Here is a 19,366-nt window from a genome sequence, read left to right on the forward strand (position 1 = left end):
CTGTCCTCCATCGCTTCCAGCTCCCTCTGAATCTTGGTTTTGAATCTTCACAACCAGTCGCCTCCACTCACTCTTGGGTCTCAATCTCCCAGAGTGCTCTTTGACCCTGAGAGCTTTTTGCTTATATGCTGTACACTGAGTACACACCAATCATTATATCACTGGGAAACCATTATTTGTTGTAGGGTTAAATCAATGCTAAACTAGATTTAACCATTGTCTCCTCAATTCCACTTAGTACCTTGTTTCAAGTTCTGGCCCAAACATCTCCTTGTAGGATCAGATCAATCATACTGAACCATGCTAAATTAGATAATTATTGTCTCTATCAATTTTAATGACTTAACACTTTGTAAGGATTCCAACAAGTGTGAGGGGAAAATGTCTTGCTTGAAGAGAGAAAACACTGAGAAATGTAGGTGGATAAAGAAGGTGTGGTCAGTAATAACAGCTATATGGCTTAAAACTGCATTTATGTCTTGGAGACACCCTGTTTGGGTGCTTTACAACAACCCTGATGGGAAGTTTCTATTATAATTCTAATTTTACAGATAAGAAATCTGAGATACAAAGAAGCTAAATGACTTGCTCCAGCTTCACATAGCTAGTGAGTGTCTGAGAAATATTGAACTCAGGATTTTCTTGACTTTGTGCCCAGCATTCTATCTACTATGCTACTTCAGTGGAGGAGAACTTGACTTAGAAAATCCAGCTGAAGAGCCTGATCTTTTTCTTTTAGGAACATATGAAGCTTAGGAACAAGGGAATGATCTGATGAACATTTACTTCTCTAATGGGGCAGAAAAAACAAATTTTAATATTCCCTACAGATTAAAAAAAGTTGATTATATCACCAGGATATTAATTTGTTGCAGAAATCCCTTTTAGGTCTCTATGTTTCTGCTTTGGGATTGTTTTTTTTTTTTTTTTTTTTTTAAGAAGATGATTCCATGTCCTTTTTCCTAAGGCAAGAGTATCAAGTTTATAGGGGAGAAGCTTAGAAAGAATTTTAAAAGAGCTGTGGGCTTGAGGGCATCTGTTCCCTGCTAATTCTGAAAGATGAAAAATTGGGCCCAGATGGGTCAATTGTATTGAAATTTTCACCAGTTTTCTTTTCTTTTAGTAGCTCTCATCCAGTAAATCCATACTCATAGAATTGCAGAATGGAAAGGAACTCTAGAAATAGTCCAATGTGTTTACATTTTCTGTAAAACATAATTTCTATTTAAGATGGCTAAATCAGTAAATATATTTAGGCATGTTTCAAGAATAAGACCAGAATGAACCTTAGTGCATACTCATAATTCCAGCTACCAAGGAGAGTGAGGTAGAGCCCCGGAATTTTGAGCTAAAATAGGGCTAAAGGCCATAAGATGTCCACAATAATCTAACATCCAAGTGATCCCTCAAGTCAGGGGACCAGCCTAAGTCAGAGAAAGGACAGATTAAAGCTTCCATACCACTCAGGAGTGGAATTGGCCATTGCATTTCTAGCCTGAGTTAAACAGGAAGACTCGGTTTCAAAATAAAGAGAAAAAGAAAGGAAAAGAGGGAAGAGAGAAAAGGAAATGAGAATAAGGCAAGAAGAGAACACCAAAATGATGTGACATAGTAGGTAGTATACTGGAGTTGAAATTGGGAAGACCTCAGACCCTTGCTAATGTATGACTCCAGGCAAGTCACAACTTCTCTGAATCTCAGTAGAAAATATGTAAAATAAAGGAGTTGGATCCTGTGAACCAGGTTTGCCATTTGCTATCTGTGTGATTTTAAATGGATTCTTTAACCACTATGGGCCTGTTTCCTCATATATAAAATGAGAGCACTGGGTCAGATGACCTAGCTCTAAAGTCTCTTCCAATGATCTCTCTTATGATCCTATAAAGTTCTGGGTGGAACGTATCTCATTCAAGATGATGGAAATACCAGAGACTTTTCTTGAGAGAATCCCAGGGGAATGAAATATTGCACTCTGAATTAGAATTTGGGATTAGTTCCTGATTCATTTCAATATTATTACCACATGATTTTAATTACTTCCATGATTGTGTTTTTTTTTAATAACAACAATTAATTATAACCAGTGCTATATGTGAACTTTCAGTTTTGCTTGAAAGTGAGTTCTCTAAGAGGGCTCTTTCCTTCCTTTGAAGATCTAATGAACTTTGCACTATTCAAATGTTACCTAGTCCATTCTGCCTTATGTTATAGTTATCTCTGTAAGAGTCTTATTTCCTCCATTAGATTACATGTGCCTCTCTCCACCACCCCAAGACTTTTCACAAAGTCCTATACAATGTATAATAAACATTGATTCATACATATACGTAGCTGAAAAGGCCCTTTTTAATGTAACTTCATTTTACAGATAAGAAAACTGAGGCCCAGGAAAGTTTAGTGACTAAATAACCGTGGCAGTAAGCAGCAAAGAAAAGATTTGAACCCAGGCCTTTTTGGCTCCAGAATTAGTATTTTTTATTGTATGTGTTTTTATTGTATTTACTTATTAGTATTTTTTATTGTGTATTTTATTGTATATTGTACTGTATACCACCTCTTATTTGCTGCTCGGAGCCCTGTAATATAAAAGGCAGTAGTGGGTAGTGGATGGAAAACTGATCTCAAAGTCCAAAACGTATGAACTCAAGTCTGGCTTCTGACATACTGGTCCTTGTGATCCTGGACAAGTCATTTAACTTCCTTAACCTCTCAGTGCCCTCAGGAATCTCTCCCATTCTATAAATTGCAATTCTGCATTAGTAGAGGAGAGAGTTTCCTCAGGAGGAGAGCCTTACAGCAATAACATCAGTTCTGGACCAAAGGAAAAACATATAACACAGCTTCTATTGACTGCAGTACTGACAGAAACATCACCATTTATAGGGTCTTCCATTTGCTTTTAAAATTTGTTAGAAGTTAAATTTTGAATAGAAAATACCATCCGCATTCAGAAAGAGAATTGTAGAGACAATGTAAATCAATACATACTATGTTCATTTTTTTCTGTTTTTTTTTTCCTCTTATGGTTTTTCCCTTTTATTTTGATTTTTTTCTCCCATAAAGATTCATAAAGAAATGTGTATTAAAAAGTTAATATACAGGTATAATTGGAATAAAACAAAATTTTTGTTTTACTAATCTAGTTTTAAATCTGTTAAAGGAAAATAGTTTGCATACGTACCACATTTGAAATCTGTCATGTTCTCTCATATTCAGTGATAGGTACAATGGAACACAATAACTTTTCTGTAAAGGAAAATGCAGAAGCAGCAGAAAATTCACCTAGATTTCCAAAGAAACTTATCTTGCCAAAACACATCAGTTTAGCTTGTGCATACTACACCTTTCCCAAGAAGGAATGCAGATAAACCTCTTTGATAGTGGGGAGCCAACTCTACAAGAGAGCAAAGAAGAAAAATGAGACACAGAAGAAAAGAGATTGGGCTTTGGCAAGGCCTTTTTATGACTGAAAGAAAAAAATGGTTAAACCTATTTGTTTTTATATGATATTCAGTTACAAGTTCTACCTCCTTCTTTGCTTTCTGGGATCCAATCAGAAAAGTGGGCCTCATCAACCCAATTCACTTTAACCAAGTGTACCTTGAGCAACAAAGGTGTTGGGGACTTTGGATGAGGAGTTATAGGAAGGATCCTTCCCTTTAAATGTTTAAAACTCAATCACTGATGTTTTACAATCTAGCTGGGGAAATAAAACTATTGAAATAGACTTCTGATTAGTCCCTGCCTCAAGGATATCACCATACAATTCTTCCCCCAATTAACTGCCCAAGTAAACTTCCTAAAGCACGGGTAGGACCTCCTTGATGACTCCCTGTTACAATCAGAATTAAATGTAAAATATTCTTGTTGGACTTTTAGAGTCCTTTATAATATGGATCCTTGCTATCTTTCCAATTTTCTTCTTTGTTGTTTTCTCCATGGGTTCTACACATGATCTGCTATCTCCAACTCCATGCCCCCAATCCTGTGTAATGCTCTCCTTCCTTATTTCTAGCTTCTTTGGCCTCTTTCAAAACTTTTCTCCATCCTCACAGCTGCAAAAGGTCTTTCCCCATTCCCTACCAAATTAATACTTTGCTTCTGAGATAGCTTTATACTTATATTGTATATATCTTATGTATACTGTTTTTTAAATCTAATCTCCCCCATTAGAATATGAGTTCCTTGAAAGCAAGGGTTATGTTTTTGCCATTTTTTGTGTCCAAGTGTCTGACACATAGTAACTACTTAATAAATGCTATTGTCTGAAAAGCCCCAAAATAGCTAAATAATCATAAAGGAAATTTTGTTTTACACTTTCTGAAGAGTGGTACAAAATGTCATAAGAACTCAAAGGAACAAATCAGTATGGCTTGTCCTAGTCCATGAATCTTTTCATAATAATTGCTATTGACATGATCAGGGTTTTTGTGAAAACTTGTTTCTATCAAATTATAACTTTGGAAAAGATAGTTCTTGAAATACTAGATAGAACACATGAATTCAGCCTGATCAACTACTCCAACTAGCCTTATTTTTAAAAAATTAAATTAAAAATATAACGATTGAGTATCCCTCAAAATGAAACTCCTTGGGAATCTGTCTAATAGCACCTCTTGATAGTTATTGCTAAATCTGTGGCACTTTTACTACTTGCTCCTCCAAATCTAATCAACTGCCAAGTCAATCTGTCATTTCTACCAGTTTAACATTCCTTGTATGTGACTCCTTTTCTCCTCTGACTGCTCTGGTTTAGGATTTTATCACTTTATGCTTGGACTATTGCAATATCCTTCTTGGTGATGTCCTTGCTACAAATCTCTCCCATGACAATCCATCCTCTATTCAGTTCTTAAAGTGATCTTCTTAAATCACAAATATGATCATGTGGCCTTACCACCAACTCCATTCAGTAAATTCTAATGGCTCCCTTTTGCCTCCAAGATCAAATATTGAATCTCTTTTATTTCCAAAGGTCTCTATAATCCAATCCCCGTTTATCTTTTCACTTTTCTCCATCTTACGCCCCTCCACATATGCTGCCATCCAGGGACACTGATCTCCTTGCTGTTTCTCACATTCCATCTCCCAGCTCTAAGAATTTTCACTGTCTCCCATGTTTAGAACTCTCTTCCCCTTTATCTCTGCCTCCTGGATTTCCCTTCAAGTCTCAGCTCACATTCCATCTTCTTTAAGCTGTCTTTTCCAGTGACCCCTAATTTACCCCATATCTTATTTGATGTAGTTGTCTTCTTGCTGCTCCCAGCATCCCACTTTATACTGTGAGTTTCTTTAGGGTAGGAACTGTATTTTGCATTTCTTGGCATCCTCAGAGCTAAGCAAATACTGGCACATAGATAGGTGATTGATAAATGCGTGCTGACAGACTGAACTGAGTGATAATTATCCATGTCAAAAGACAACTTATAAGATTCCATTTCCATTAAATTTCTCCAGCAAAACCAGAAGGACACACATAACATCTTACTAAATAAAAGGACATTTACTTAAAGTGAATTTGAGATAGGAAATGAGCAATCAAATTAAGACTCAAGAACTCTCACAACTCATTTCTCAAGGCTTCCCATCTCTCAAGGCTCCCAGAACTTCAAGGTTGAAAGGTGAAAGTTAATCCAACCTAGATTATTTGATGTCTTTGACACAAAAAGAGAGGAACACAAGCAGTTTCACTCATATCTACCTTTTAAAAAATTGAGCATCCATAAGTGATTCCACTTCTTCCTTTTTCTTTGCTCCTCATTGACCTCTCAGCATAGTACTACAGGCTGGTAAATGGTTATGCTCTGAAGTCCCTGGATTTGCAAAGAATTACTTCCTCAGATGGAAATGTTGAAGTTTCAATGCCATGCCATATGCAATGTATCATAAAATGGTGGAACATTGCAGTTAGTGTTGTTGTTTTCTAGGGAAAAAAGCAAAACAAGCCTTTTATAGTTTCTTCTACCAGGGTACGTTGCCCCTAGTTTATACTAGGTAATATATACTTAGATGCAGTTCCTATTTTCTTGTCTTTTTATCTAGCTCTGCTATCATCTCTTACATGTCTCATCCTTCCATGAGAGAATTGCCACAGACTTTTGCTTTTTTGTTTGTTTGTTTGTTTTTAACCAGATGCATGAAAAGTATGTGTTTCCAATGAGAGTTCATTTTGAATATCATTTCCTGTCAAAGATCCTTGGATGTTTCATTTCCCAAAGAAAGCATACATTTGTGCCCCTTATATAAGGATTTGGATAGGTAAATAGAAAATAGATAGGAAAAATAGGTAGAAAATAGGAATGGGTGGTAGGAAAGAAAGGGCATTACAAAAATGGAAAATGACATGATACAAAGGCAGAGAAGTGATCAAAGTTTTATTGATTAATTCATCAACCAGCCAGTTAATTAGTTTTCTAATTAGCAAAGTTGAGATAATCTATGGCACAGTAGAAAACTAACATGGTGGTGCTGAGGATTTAAGTTAGAGAATATAAGGGTGACTTGGATAGAAATAAACTTAGGATAACTTAAGATAAAAATAAACAGCCAAAGTGTTGAAGGTCTTAAAATGTCAGTTTCAGAAATCTGAATGACAGTGGGAAGACACAAAAGACTTTTTGGTTTGGTTTTGTTCGTTTTAGTTGGATAGTGAAATGATAAAAAGTAGTCTTTAAGGAAATATAAGTTTTCCTAATAGTTGATAAGGCATGTAGGTTTTAAATCCCATCTGAGACTTGTATTACCTGTGTGATTCTGGGCAAATTGCTGAGTCTCTCAAGACCTCCTCCTTATCTCTAAAATGAGGGGATTCATCCCAATAGCTTTTAAGGCTCCTTCTAGCTCTGACTCTGTGATGTCACTAATCCCTTCTTGTCCTGACTCACCATATTGTGAAACTGGCTCTGGCTATGCCAGTGGAGTCCCAACTCTGGTATTTATCAAGTTGGAAAGTTTGAGTATGAGACCAGCAACAGAATGAATATCTATTGCATGAAAACAAGCTTGGCTAAATGCAGAGAGGTCCAACATCAAAAAATTGGGTCCTGATTACCATATCTACATATATGATGATGACCATATCTACATATACATATATATGTAGATATCTAAAATTAACTATATCTATATAATTAAATTATATATAATATATAATTATTACATATATTATATGGGCAATTAATACATAATTAAATATCTATTTGTATCTATTTGGGTCATATTAATTCATAAGTATCTAGTAAGTTTAGGAGTGATTAAGATCTATATTGGCAGAGCACCTACACTGATGAAATCACAAAGTTTTTGAAATACAGAAGCAGTGTTGAAGATAAGGGATAGGGTATATTTGAGGGAACTCAACAATGCTTTAGGCATTTAGAACAACTCTCCCACCTCCAAACATTGATCCAACTTGAAAAGCATATTTTGCAGTAAGAATCTTTGTACCTGTTGTCCACTTATTCTCAGTAATTACCTCATCTTTTTACTTTTTCTTTGTTTTCTTTTCTTCTTCTTTGTTTGTTCTGTTTAGTTTACTGCAGCAGGAGAAACAAGTAGAAACAAGTAACCTTATTGAGTAAGCAGAGACCAGGCAAGAGACACACATAAACAAATGAGACAAATGAAAACTGAAATTGGAATGAACTGTCTAGTCAGTAAACAAGTATTTATTAAGCACTTTATATATCAAACACTGCTAAGCTTTAGAGATACAAAGACAAAATGAAAGTCCCTACCTTTAAGGAACTTATATTGTAATGGAGGATATAATAAGTGCATAAATAGTAAATACATGTATATATGTAATCAATATAAGTACTACATATCCTACAATTACATATAATTATATGGAAAGGAGAATGGAGAAGAAAAAGAGGAAGGGAGAAGAGGGAGAAAAAATGGAGAGTAGAGAGGGAATGAAAATATAGTTTGAGGGAAAAGTACAATAACATCTAAGGGGAATCATAAAAGACTCTAAGATGAAGGTGGTCCTTAAACTGAGTCTTAAAGGAAACTAAGAACAAAAATGAACAGGGAGCATATTCTAGGTGTTCAGTGCAAAGACATGAAGGTAGGAAATAAAACATAGCTTTTCCTATGTATAGAACAGCATATGTAGTTCCATATGGCTTGATGGCAAAATGTAAAGAAGGTAGTCAAGGCATAAGAAGAGTGGAAAGAAAGATAAATTATGAAGATCCTTAAATAATAAATGGAAGTTTATATTTAATCCTCAAGGCAATAGGGAGCTACTGGAGTTTGTTGTTCAGGAGAGATTGATATGATCAGATTAGCACTTCAGGAAAATTAGTTTTTCATTCCTGTGGAATATGGATTTAAGTAGCAAAAGATCTGAGGAAGGGAGACCAACTGTTATTTTTTCTAATGTACTTCAATTCCAAATATCATGGAAATCCATTATAATGTAAAACTTTCTGCTATACATAAATTCTACCAGGTTAAATCATACATCTGAGAGGCATAGTGCAGTGTACATATTTGTCTACAATTCAGAAAATACAAGAAGAGAATAGAAAAGAGCAGGAAAAGCCAGGGTTTTCTCAAAAGGAAGCCTTTAAAGACAAATGATACATGGGCTACATCTTGAAGAACAAGTAAATTTGGTACTAATAAGAGTGAGGAAAGCATTTCTAGAAGTAGAAGTAAATAGAAATAAGTATCATATGTGTGTGAAATGATGAGGAATTCAGCATGTATGGATATGCCGATTAGAAAATAATGTGAAATACACAGTAGTGTAAAATGTTATACCCTGTTCAGTAAGCCTCACCTACCTTCTTCTGGCAACTCTGTGTGCCTCTAGTTAAGTCACAGAACAACTATTAAGAGACATCTGAATAGATGAGGAAATATGGACAACTAACTATTTTTTTCTACTTAAAATCCTTGTCTCTATCATCAGGTTCTTGTAATTGAGGGAGTTGGTTTCACAATAGTTTCAAAGGCAAGACTACTCGGCTCCCTTCCTGATTGAGTTCTGAAAAGTCCTCCATGAAGTGCTCTACAAATTTACTTCTTAGCTCTAGATTTTCAGTGAATTGAAGTTTGCATTCATTCACTGTGTCTCCAGTTATTGTTGACCCATAGTGAGAGTTGAATGATCACTTTCAAAAGTTACTTTAATTTGTGCAATTGATGCTTTGTTCTTGCACAGCTGTATCAACAGAGGGCCCACTTTCCTATAACAAAATGCTCTAGCCATTTCATTTAAAAAGAACACAAATGCTCTGATTAAGATCAAATCATGAGTTCTCCTAAAGCCAACAGGTTATTTTGTGAATATAAGGAATTATGTAGAGAGAATAAGATTTGTGTTTATTTTTTACATCTATATCTACAGAGAGTTCTAAACTTGGATTAAGAGATATAAATTCAAATCTATATTCTGACCTTGACTGTATGACTTTGAACAACTCAGTTCATTATTATGAGTTTGTTTAGTGGAAAGCATGCTAAATTTTGAGTCAGATCACCTGAGTTCTTGATATCCTGACACAGTACATCAGAGTTCGGATTTGGACTTTGCGATTTTCTTATTGTGTGACTACACGTAACTCATTTTATTTCTTTAGGCCTCAGTTTTTTTAATCTGTAATATGGATAGTTGTGAGAAAAGCACTTTTGGAGGTGTTTTTAAGGCAATTATGCACATACACACATGCTATTCTTGTCTTACTTTTTTTTACTAGTGAGGACTAGCTCCCATACTCACAGAGCTGACAATCCAATGGGAAAAAAAAAAGACACAAATGCAAATGATATAATATATAATGTCTTATAATAAGTACATTAAAGAAGTGCAAGAAAATCTAGGAGTAAGAATGTTACCGATGAGATTTAGAAGAGAATGTAAGAATTTATGGAGAAGATGATGTTTAAGCTGAGCTTGCAAAAACAAATAAGAATTCAATAGGCAAAGAAAGGAAGGAAGAACAATCTAAACAGACTAACTAGTAAAAATAACTAGTATTTGTAAAGCAGAATCCTTTACATTCATTTTTCCATTAAAGCCTCACAACAAGTTTGTGAGAAAAGCTTTACAGACAAGAAAACTAGTATTTAGAGAAGTTATTTGGCTTTCCAAAGCTCATACAGATTTAAGAAGAAGGATACAAATCCAGATATTTCTGATTCAAAACTCATTTATTTATCCCTTTTGTCAGGCTACTTCTCTAACAATGGAATAAAGGCATGAATGTAAGTATCATTGTTCATATATGTGTTTATGCACACATACACTTACATATAACTACATATACGCATCTACATACATACAATGTGTGTCACTCTGACTTATTGATTGGCCAACAGTAGGTTCCAGGTCAAGCCCCAATTGGTCATTGTTTGGGTCCTGATTGACTAAAGGTGAATGTAAATAGCAATCATTTCGGTTTTGGCCAGAAACACTGGGGGTCTTCCCTTTCCTAATTTATTTATTTAGATTTTTGTGGGGGGCCATTCTTTGCTTCAGTTACTACCTAGGCTTAATCCTGAATGGCTGTGACTTCAGTCAAATTGTGACCTGTTGAAAACCTTAGTTTAAAAAGGCCAAGGTCTCCCATTTCATCCAGAGTCATCTCCAGTCATCCTGATCTATATCTGGCCATCTAGATGGCTCCGGAAGGAAAAATGGAGCAAGGTGACCGTGGACAGAGCCTTTCTTTCTTAAATCCAATTCACTTCCATGTCATGGCATCATCTCCCTGATGTAATGGTCCTCTTCAAAAACAAAGGACAAAACAATGCAGACACTACACAATTGTATACACATGTATGCACGTGTAATAAATATGTGCGTTGGTTTGTAAAGACTATTTACATAAGGAATATGAAGTAGTTTGGGGAAGGAGGGCACTAGTAGCTGGGGGAAATGAGAAAAGGTTTGGCATAAAAAGTGGCAGGGTATTCTAGGAACAAAGGGGAGAAAGGAATGTATCTTAGCATGAGAAACAGCAAGAAATAAGAGTATGGTTGGACAGGACTAGAGAGTATAAAAAGACTAGAAAGGCATGAAGGAAATAAGTTGTTAAAAGGTTAAAATGTTAAATTGAGGAGATTATTGTTGATCCAAAGCAGACAATGCCTGGCATATAATAAGCCATTAATAAAACTTGTCAACTTGACTCAATTCAACCTATGAGGAAAGGGAGGTTTAGAGAGGTGAAATTATTTAGTTGAAGTCAAAGCAAATGAATGTCTTAGCTAGAAGTCAAACCTGTGTTTTCTCGAGTTCGGTTTCAGTATTCTAGTCATCCTCTCACATAGGTCAGATTAAAATTTTAGGAAAATAATATTTTAAGCCTGCGTGGCACATGATTGTAAGGGATAGAGATTTAAGACAGAAAGACCAAATAGATGGGTATTATGATAGTCCAAATAGGAGGTAATGAGGGCCTGAATGAAAGTAGAAAATGTGTGAGTGGAGAGAGGTGAATATATGTAAGAAATATTGTAAAGATAGAGATGATAAGATTAAAATTCAAAAAAATTAGAAATGTGGATTGAGTCAGAGTACAGAGTGAAAGATGAGACTGAGGTTGAGAATTTCAGTCACTGGAAAGATGGTAGGGCAAAAGTAAGAGAACTAAAAAGATGTGGGTTTGGAGGGGAAGAATGAGTTCTGCTTTGGACATGTTGAGTTTGAGAGATCTATAAGGAAAAACCAGTTTGAAATGTCCAGTAGGCAGTTGTGATATATGATTGGAACTTGGGTTAGGGACTAGGGTTAGATCAAAAAGTTGGATCAACTAAGATTGGATCAAAGAGTCATCTACACAGAGACAGCAATATGAGATATGTTTGAGAAAGTATATTGGGTTCAATAGAGACACTTAAATATCAGGTAAAAGAATTAGGGATAATAATGGTTGCTACTGTCTTTAGAATGGAAATGCTACATTGTGAGAAGAAAATATATTTGTCCTTCCCGGAATGTTTTCTAGCTAATCCCATTTCAATTAGGGGTGTAGGTAAATCCTTAACAACTGGATCATAGTAGGGAATGTACACTAGACTAAACATACCTTTACATTGAATCTACACTAACATTTTCGCCATCATTTTATCAAATCTGGATAATCCAAAAACAATAAATTAAGCCCCAGTTTGTAGCATTTGACAATTCCCAAGATGTAGCTACACTACAAATTTAACAATTGGCTCTTGGGAACTAATTTGAATTGGTTCCAGAATAACATATTTTAATTTCTTCCATCCTGATAGCTACTAGGTCTCTGTAGATTGAGAGGTTTGAATGATTCCTAATTGGGTCAATCATTCATAAGGACCAATTCTTAACTAACATATCTCTTATTTGGTCACCTGTACACTGTTTACCTATCCATAAATCCATTGATTTTTACTTTTTTATTGCATTTACAAAGCAGGGATTGGCTTAATCTCACATGCCTTCTAGACCTTTCCATTGTCTCCAGTCCAAATTCCACTTTATCTCATATCATCATGTCATTTACTCTCTATGTCAAGAGAAATATGACATTGTGGACAGAGAGCTGGCTTCAAAACCAGAAATGAATTAATGGAAAAAGTATTTATTAAGCTCTTATTATGTGCAAAGAATTGTAATAAGCAGTGAGGATGCAGATAGAGAAATAAAAAGTTCCTCCTCTCAAGAAGGTCATGTTCTAATAGAGATAGTTAACTACATGTTTCAGCTGCAAGTCAGAAGGGAAGGTACTATGGTCCTTAGAGTGAAGTAGCAAAATAGATGATAAGGCTTGTTCTTTTACTTCATTCACATTAATAAAAACAATTATTCAGTTCTCTCACATTGAGCCATTTGACAATACCAAAGACTTTGGTAATGAATATTTTCTATTCTAGGTTCAAGAAAGACCTAGTTTCAAGATCCTTCTCTAATACACTATGTGACTGGGCAGATCACTTAATTTCTCAGTAACCCTCTAATACCACAAGGTGTATAGAATGTGCAAATTTGCATTAACTAGAGGGAGTTTCCTCACATGGAAATTTCCTTTATCAATGATTTCACAGTCTAGTCCCTATCTCCTTCAATTACATAACAGCCAGAATAACAGCATTTAATAATTTAATAATTGTCCCCACTAGAGCTTGAAAGGACCACATATTGAAAACAAGACAGGTATTTTTTTCCAAGTATATATACCAGCAAAGGTATTTCTCAGTCCATAATTGATATATTTGCAGAGTTTCATTAAATCAGTAGCATCCCATTCCTGGCTTTGACCTTAGTTTGTTCTATGACTATGAGAAAGTTTATTAACTGTAATGTTCTTTTCTCTCAAGTATATTGTTCTTTGGGAGCAGGTTTCTTGGGGGGCTTCTGGAGGCAGTCTTCCTTTCAGTTTAGTGTAATAATCACCTCAAATGCAGGTGTTAAAGTCCAGTCCTTTATTGTCTCTTCCAAAATAGCCCAGTTACCTTTCTTAGAGGCCTATCTCTCTCCTTGGTTGCAAGAGCTCTTGCCAGTCGTCTTTTGCCTCTGCCAGCTTCAGTCTCTAGCTCCCTCTGAATCCAAAGCCTCCAACCAGCACAAAGGTGGAAAATGGAATGAATCTCAACTTCTCCTCCAACAGTGGGACTGTGGGTTTCTGACTTGTGAACCTCCCCGAGAGTGGGCTTGTTCTTTAATGGGCTCCTCCTTATATATGCTCTCTAAAAGTGTGAACTCTAATGTGTGAACTCTCTTACAGGTGTGAACTCTAAAAGTATGAACTAAGTACATAAGCATTGTCTCTATCAATTCCAGTGACTTAGCACCTTCTTTCAAGTTCTGGCCCATAACACTTAGCCCATGCTTCTTTTCCTAATTGAAAAAAAAAATCTATCCATATAGATAAAATTCATACAGACTACTTAGAGAGGGAGAAGAGAACTACTAAAAACACAATCTTGCTTCTTTTCTTCAGGCTTCTCCAAATTTACATAGGAAAAATGAAATTGTACTTAAAGTTGTCAAACAATGGTAACAAATCCTATGTTAGTGCCTGAACATGGAAGGATTCCCCTTAACAGCTGTCCTAGGGGGAACATTGAACTTGGTCTTCTGTCTCCTCCTTTGTTATTTTTCTCTCATAAATAACATTTGAGAAAACAATATAAATAAACTGTTATTATTCCATAATGCTACTAGGTTCCAGTCCATCAGGTTTGTTGTGCTATGTCCTTCTGACCTGCATTTCTGTATTGCCTCAGATGATTTTCTTACGTTGTGGTAGAGTTAACTTTTAGAATATGCCATGGCATTACACAATGTACTGAAATAACAGGACTCACCTCCCACCTGGTGCTTCAGAGGAGATCTGAGGGCCGGCAAAAAGCAAAAGAATATTTTTTTAATGATGCAGTATTCCAAAGAATAAAACTGAAGGTTGAGTTTGGACAATTTAAATTAATGGCTGTAATGACTGAAACATTGGAGTCCCGCATTTAATCCTTATATAATGTTTTTAAAGCAATCTAGTAATTCTCTGGGCAAGGTCTAAATCACTAAAGGAAATGGGTGAATTATAGTGATTGCTCAGGTTATACAAGTGAAGCTTGGGTTCTTGATAAAGTAGCCATGGAGCCATCACAAGCATTTTTGAGTTACTATGACTATGGTTACTTGCTAAAGAAGCAGCAGCAATAAACAGTGGGAAAAGTATGAACAGGCCTGAGTTCAATTGCACTTGGTCTCAGTTTCTTCATCTGTAAAATGATTACATTTTATTATTCTAAAAATACCTTTTAAATCTATAATCCTATGTTTTTCCTCTGTCTGAATCATTTCCTTGTTTGAGGAAACCAGTTGTTGTTGGGGAAACCCACTAAAGAAAAATCCCAGTTGAGAAAAATTACTCCCTTTCCCTCATATTATTAACAAATTATTAAATTAGGATTCAAGTTTGTCCTTTCTGTTTTCTTAGAAAGCCCAGTCTCTCAAAAACAATTCTGACCTTGCACAAAAATTTATACCACCAAGACCATCTTTTCTAAATGGAATTCTTATCCCACCACTTCTCATTGTTCACTGATTGGGTAGAGGATAGATTCCTTTGTATAAACTGCCCAGAGAGTGGTTTGGCTTGACATAAGGAGTGACATAATCAATGTCATATCCCCCAGCCTCTCATTAAAATAAGACTACCTCTCATTATACTATTCATTCTCTCAGTTATTAAATAATCAGAGTTGATTTCTACCTGTCCTGAATACCCACTCTTCCAAGTACATACATGCACCAGTGGCCTCCATGATTCCTCTTTGGTTGATAAAGCCAAATGACTATCTTTTTATTAATAATTTGCTAACTGTAATTAATAAAATGATTGATAATTACCCAGAAATTATGTCTCTCAGACTTTTTATTTGTCATACAGTGCTTAAAGTTTCCATATTATCCTTGATCTCATTTCCTTTTCCCTGTTATGAAGTCCTAACACCAGAATACACACTGTCCTCCTCCCTATCAATAACTATACTCTTTTCTCATCATTTTCCCATTCATTTTCCTGAACTGTCTTATCAGATTTCAATGGTTCATGATTGCTTTTGATAGAAACATGCTACCCATTAGAAAATAGAAAGAACAAACTTTAATCCTAATTTAATAATTGGTTAATAATATAAGAGAAAGGGAGTAATTAATTGGAGCAAGTATCAGATAAGTATTAGGTTGAAGAAGTAGAATGGGTTCCTTACAAGGAAAGATAGTTCAGCTTTCTGATACCTGCCCACTCCTGCTAGCCAATTCCCAGAGATGATATTCCACCTTTCACCTCTGTATCATAGGAGAAATGGTTCCTCTTATCTTAAATGAACTACCTTTTTCCTTGCATCTTTTAGATTTCCTTGCTTCCTTCAAATCATAGGTTGAGCCCTTTCCTGCTTCTTCCTCAGTTATTAGTATTCTTTCCTTCTTGAAATTTACTCATTTGAATATTTACTTACTTGTGTACATGGTCCTTCCCCATCTGCCAAGGTGTGAATGCAGCATACTGGAGAGCATGGATTGTTTCATGTTTGTCTTTATATCTTCATAATCCAGCATGGTATCTTATATATAGTAGAAACTTAATAAATATGTGTTGTAAATTTCATTGAAATCAATTGCTCGGACTCCTTGGATAGGCCATTGGTACTTCATGACAGGTTCTGTCCTTTTCTGAGTAAAATATAGAAAATCTTTAAACAATTATGTACAAGGCATTATGCTAAATGCTAGATACACAGAAATGAAAACACAATCCCTAGTTTTAAGGAATTAGCAATCTAATGGGAGAGATAGGCTACAATTAAGTACAATAATGAAGGGGTAAAGGTGAATAATAGATAAATTTCTCTGGGAAAACTCGGAAGAGGGGAAAATCACTTTCAAGAATGGGTGGAAGTTGCAAAGAGAAAGGGTTCTTTGAGCAGAATCTTGAAGGAAGATATGGATTTTGAAAGGCTAAAAACCTTCTAAGAATAGAGAACAGCTTATAGAAGGGAGTTGGGGGGGAGAGAGGAAAAGACCACATGGGGAGCAGCTAACAGTACAATTTCATTAAAACCTAGAATGTGGGGAGGCAGATTATGGAGGGCTATAAAATTCCAGAATTGAAATTTCATGCTAAAATTTTTCATAGTTTCTTGGCTTAAACAAATATTCATGAAAAGAATGAATAATCTTGACATAGATGTGGTAGGTTTTAATTTGACAAGGGCTCCTGAAATTAAACCAAACAGTTCAATACCACCAGGAAAACTTGCTTAGCAGAGCTCTAGGGATCTTAGCACCTAGGTGTAGTCCTCATATCCACTTTCTGTCCCTTGGACTACTCTTCCTTCAGTTTGCCCCATTTCCCTGTTATTCCAATAAAGCCTTTCCTCTCTCTCTCTTCTGTGACCTTCCCTTTCCCTCTAAAACTGGAGTGAAAAACATGGAAGTATTCACCCCTCAATATAGTTGGTACCCTATGGCAGTTATTTTCGGTAAGGCAGGAAATAGTTGTTAATTTCACTTCCTCCACACCCAATTTTTCTGCCCCCCCCTTCCATTTCCCCCCTAAAAACAAATATTCCTCTGGTAACTATCCTACTTCTGCCACTCTAGGTTGATGACTTCAGCAAACCTTCGTTTCTTCATCAGTAAAGTGAGAAGGCTGACCTAGAATGATCTTCAAGGTCCCTTCCAGTTTAATTTTATATATCTATTTCAACATCCAGAACGAATCTCTCGTTGCTCTTTTTAACCTTTCCCCCCTTTACTTCGATCTACACCCAGCAGGTTCTGACTATTTGTCGAAGAAATTAATATTTTCCTTTTCTATTGCACGCCTTTTCGAAGATCCATTCTCTCCTACAGACTTTCCTTCACTCAAATCTGCCAACCTCTCTTTACAAACCCTCTCCAACTGTCAATTTCAGGTGCTCAAACTGGGGCTAGTTGGGGTGGGAGGGGGGAGGCTGTGTGTGGGAGGGGGAAACGGAGGATCCTGAGCCAGCACGGCAATTGGCCACTGTCAGTAAGGCCATAGACCTATGTCCTGTCCGATTGGAGGCCGTGACAGCCACTCGAAAATAGGGGCGGAGTCTCGGTGAAAGGGGATGAATGAAGTCAAAGTGGGCAAAGGAGGAGGCGGTCAGAACGTGTAGTAGCAGCGTTGCAGCCGGTGGCTGAAGAGATAGGCTACGGATGCGGTAAGTGAGGAAGATTCTAGGGATTCTGGTGGGGAGGACTACACCTTGGGGGCAGCGTTCTTTAGATTAATTAGGATTAATCTCGTCCCCCTCTTAAAATGAACTTGAGCAGGTAACTATGTGAAATAGGTCGGGGACTGAGGAGGGGATACTTTCCTGCCACCTGAGATTATCCTGAGAACAAAACAGCCCTGATTATAGGAAGGAAGGAGAGAGATGGGGTCTGCGGGTCTGCCAGGGATGGAGTGCCACGTGAAATTGAGAGACACTTGAAGATGTGCAAATCTTTCTGCTTCAGAAATTCTAGGGACTTTTAGGGGGGATCCCCAAGTAACGTTCTCTCATCTCATTCTTAGTCCACGGAAAAGTGTGAAATTCAGTGTCTTTTATTTCCTTCATATAACTCAATTCTAGATGTTTTCTATGATTATCGCTATCCTCTCTCGGGGGGGGGGCGGTGTAAAAGAGGGGGAACTGAGTGCGGAGGGAGGGGAATAAAGCTAGGAGGATTGTTGGAAACTGACCTGAGTTTACTGTTCTTTTCCAAGATTGGGTTTTGCTGGGGTTGGGGTGGACCTGGAAATGACCTGCGTGGGAGAAGCAGCCTTAGAAGGTGAGACTGAGCTCTGGAAGCATCAGCTATATCTAAGAGATGGGAAAGGAGGAAGCTTTCCAATGATGGGAGAAACTGGAGGGTATGGTTTGTTGCTGAGGCTGGAGGCTTCCTGACAGTCTCTTGCGTGGGAGCTAGAGACAGGGGGTGGGGATGAGGAGAAGAATAAGAGAAAAGAAGCTCGCCCTGCCGTAGGGCAGCTGAGGTTTCTGGTACAAGAGATGTCTGATATATTTGAATCGGGAATGGGAAGGGATGGGGGGCATCGGTTAACGGAGAGGCGCCAGGCGTGTGCTGCAGCCGAACTGTAAATCATTAGATTATTCGCTCTCTCATCCCCAGCCCTTTCTGAAATGGGTTGCTAGAAGAAGCACGAACCTTGTTGTAGCTTTGCTTCCGCAGGTCTGCTCCCTCCTCGATCTTGGCGAGGACGGAGGGGGCTGGGGTCAGGGACCACAGCCGTTGCTTGCTCCCCCAAACTGGCTGCAGAGCTTCAGGCTGTGCGCTGAGCTGCTCTGCGTTGCGGCTGTCTTTTGTGCTAAGGAGGCGGGAGGGTGGTTGCCGCTGACTGAGGCTACGCAGAGGTTACTCTCGGTCATCCACCTGCCAGCAGAGGTTGGGTGCTGCTGATTCAGTCCGGAAATCAACATTTACCTCACGAAAGAAAGAGGAAAAAAAAAGTTTTATGATTGGTTTCCATCTCACTGTCCAATCATTTTACTCTGGAAATCTCCTCTCCTTAAAGAAAGACCAAATGAGTCACTCCCTCGCTTGTCGGAGAACACTGGGAGGAGGGAGAGGGACTTTACCTCCCCACGCAAAGTAGGCACAAAGACCTTCCCTGCCCAGCTGGCTGCCCTGCCCTGCCCGGGCCCGCCCCTCGGTTTCTTGGGCCCTCGGGGCTTGCAGTTTAATGGAATGGACTTGGTCTCGGCATTTTCCGACCTACGTGAATGGTTCTAAGCAAGGCACGCTTAACTAGAATACACAATGTTACTTGGCTCTCGGTGCAGGATTCTAATCAGTGCACTAACGGTGAGGGTGATTTTCTAAACTTTCTCTCTCCTG

General features: G+C 37.3%; 1 long non-coding RNA gene across 2 annotated transcripts; it reads right to left on the reverse strand.

Moving 5' to 3' along the window:
* Positions 1-1,958: 1,958 nt before the first annotated feature.
* Positions 1,959-19,123, reverse strand: LOC127549001 (uncharacterized). Of its 2 annotated transcripts, XR_007950502.1 has the most exons (6): positions 18,677-19,123; positions 15,955-16,168; positions 14,299-14,324; positions 7,475-7,535; positions 5,702-5,923; positions 1,959-3,394 (listed from the first exon to the last, which is right to left on the reverse strand). It is a non-coding gene; the product is annotated as an uncharacterized LOC127549001 (long non-coding RNA). The 2 variants fall into 2 exon arrangements; XR_007950501.1 differs by lacking the exon at positions 14,299-14,324 and having other exon boundaries at positions 18,677-19,120.
* Between the last annotated feature and the right edge of the window lie 243 nt (positions 19,124-19,366).

The sequence above is a fragment of the Antechinus flavipes genome, chromosome 2 (assembly GCF_016432865.1).
Source record: "Antechinus flavipes isolate AdamAnt ecotype Samford, QLD, Australia chromosome 2, AdamAnt_v2, whole genome shotgun sequence".
Taxonomy (NCBI): domain Eukaryota; kingdom Metazoa; phylum Chordata; class Mammalia; order Dasyuromorphia; family Dasyuridae; genus Antechinus; species Antechinus flavipes.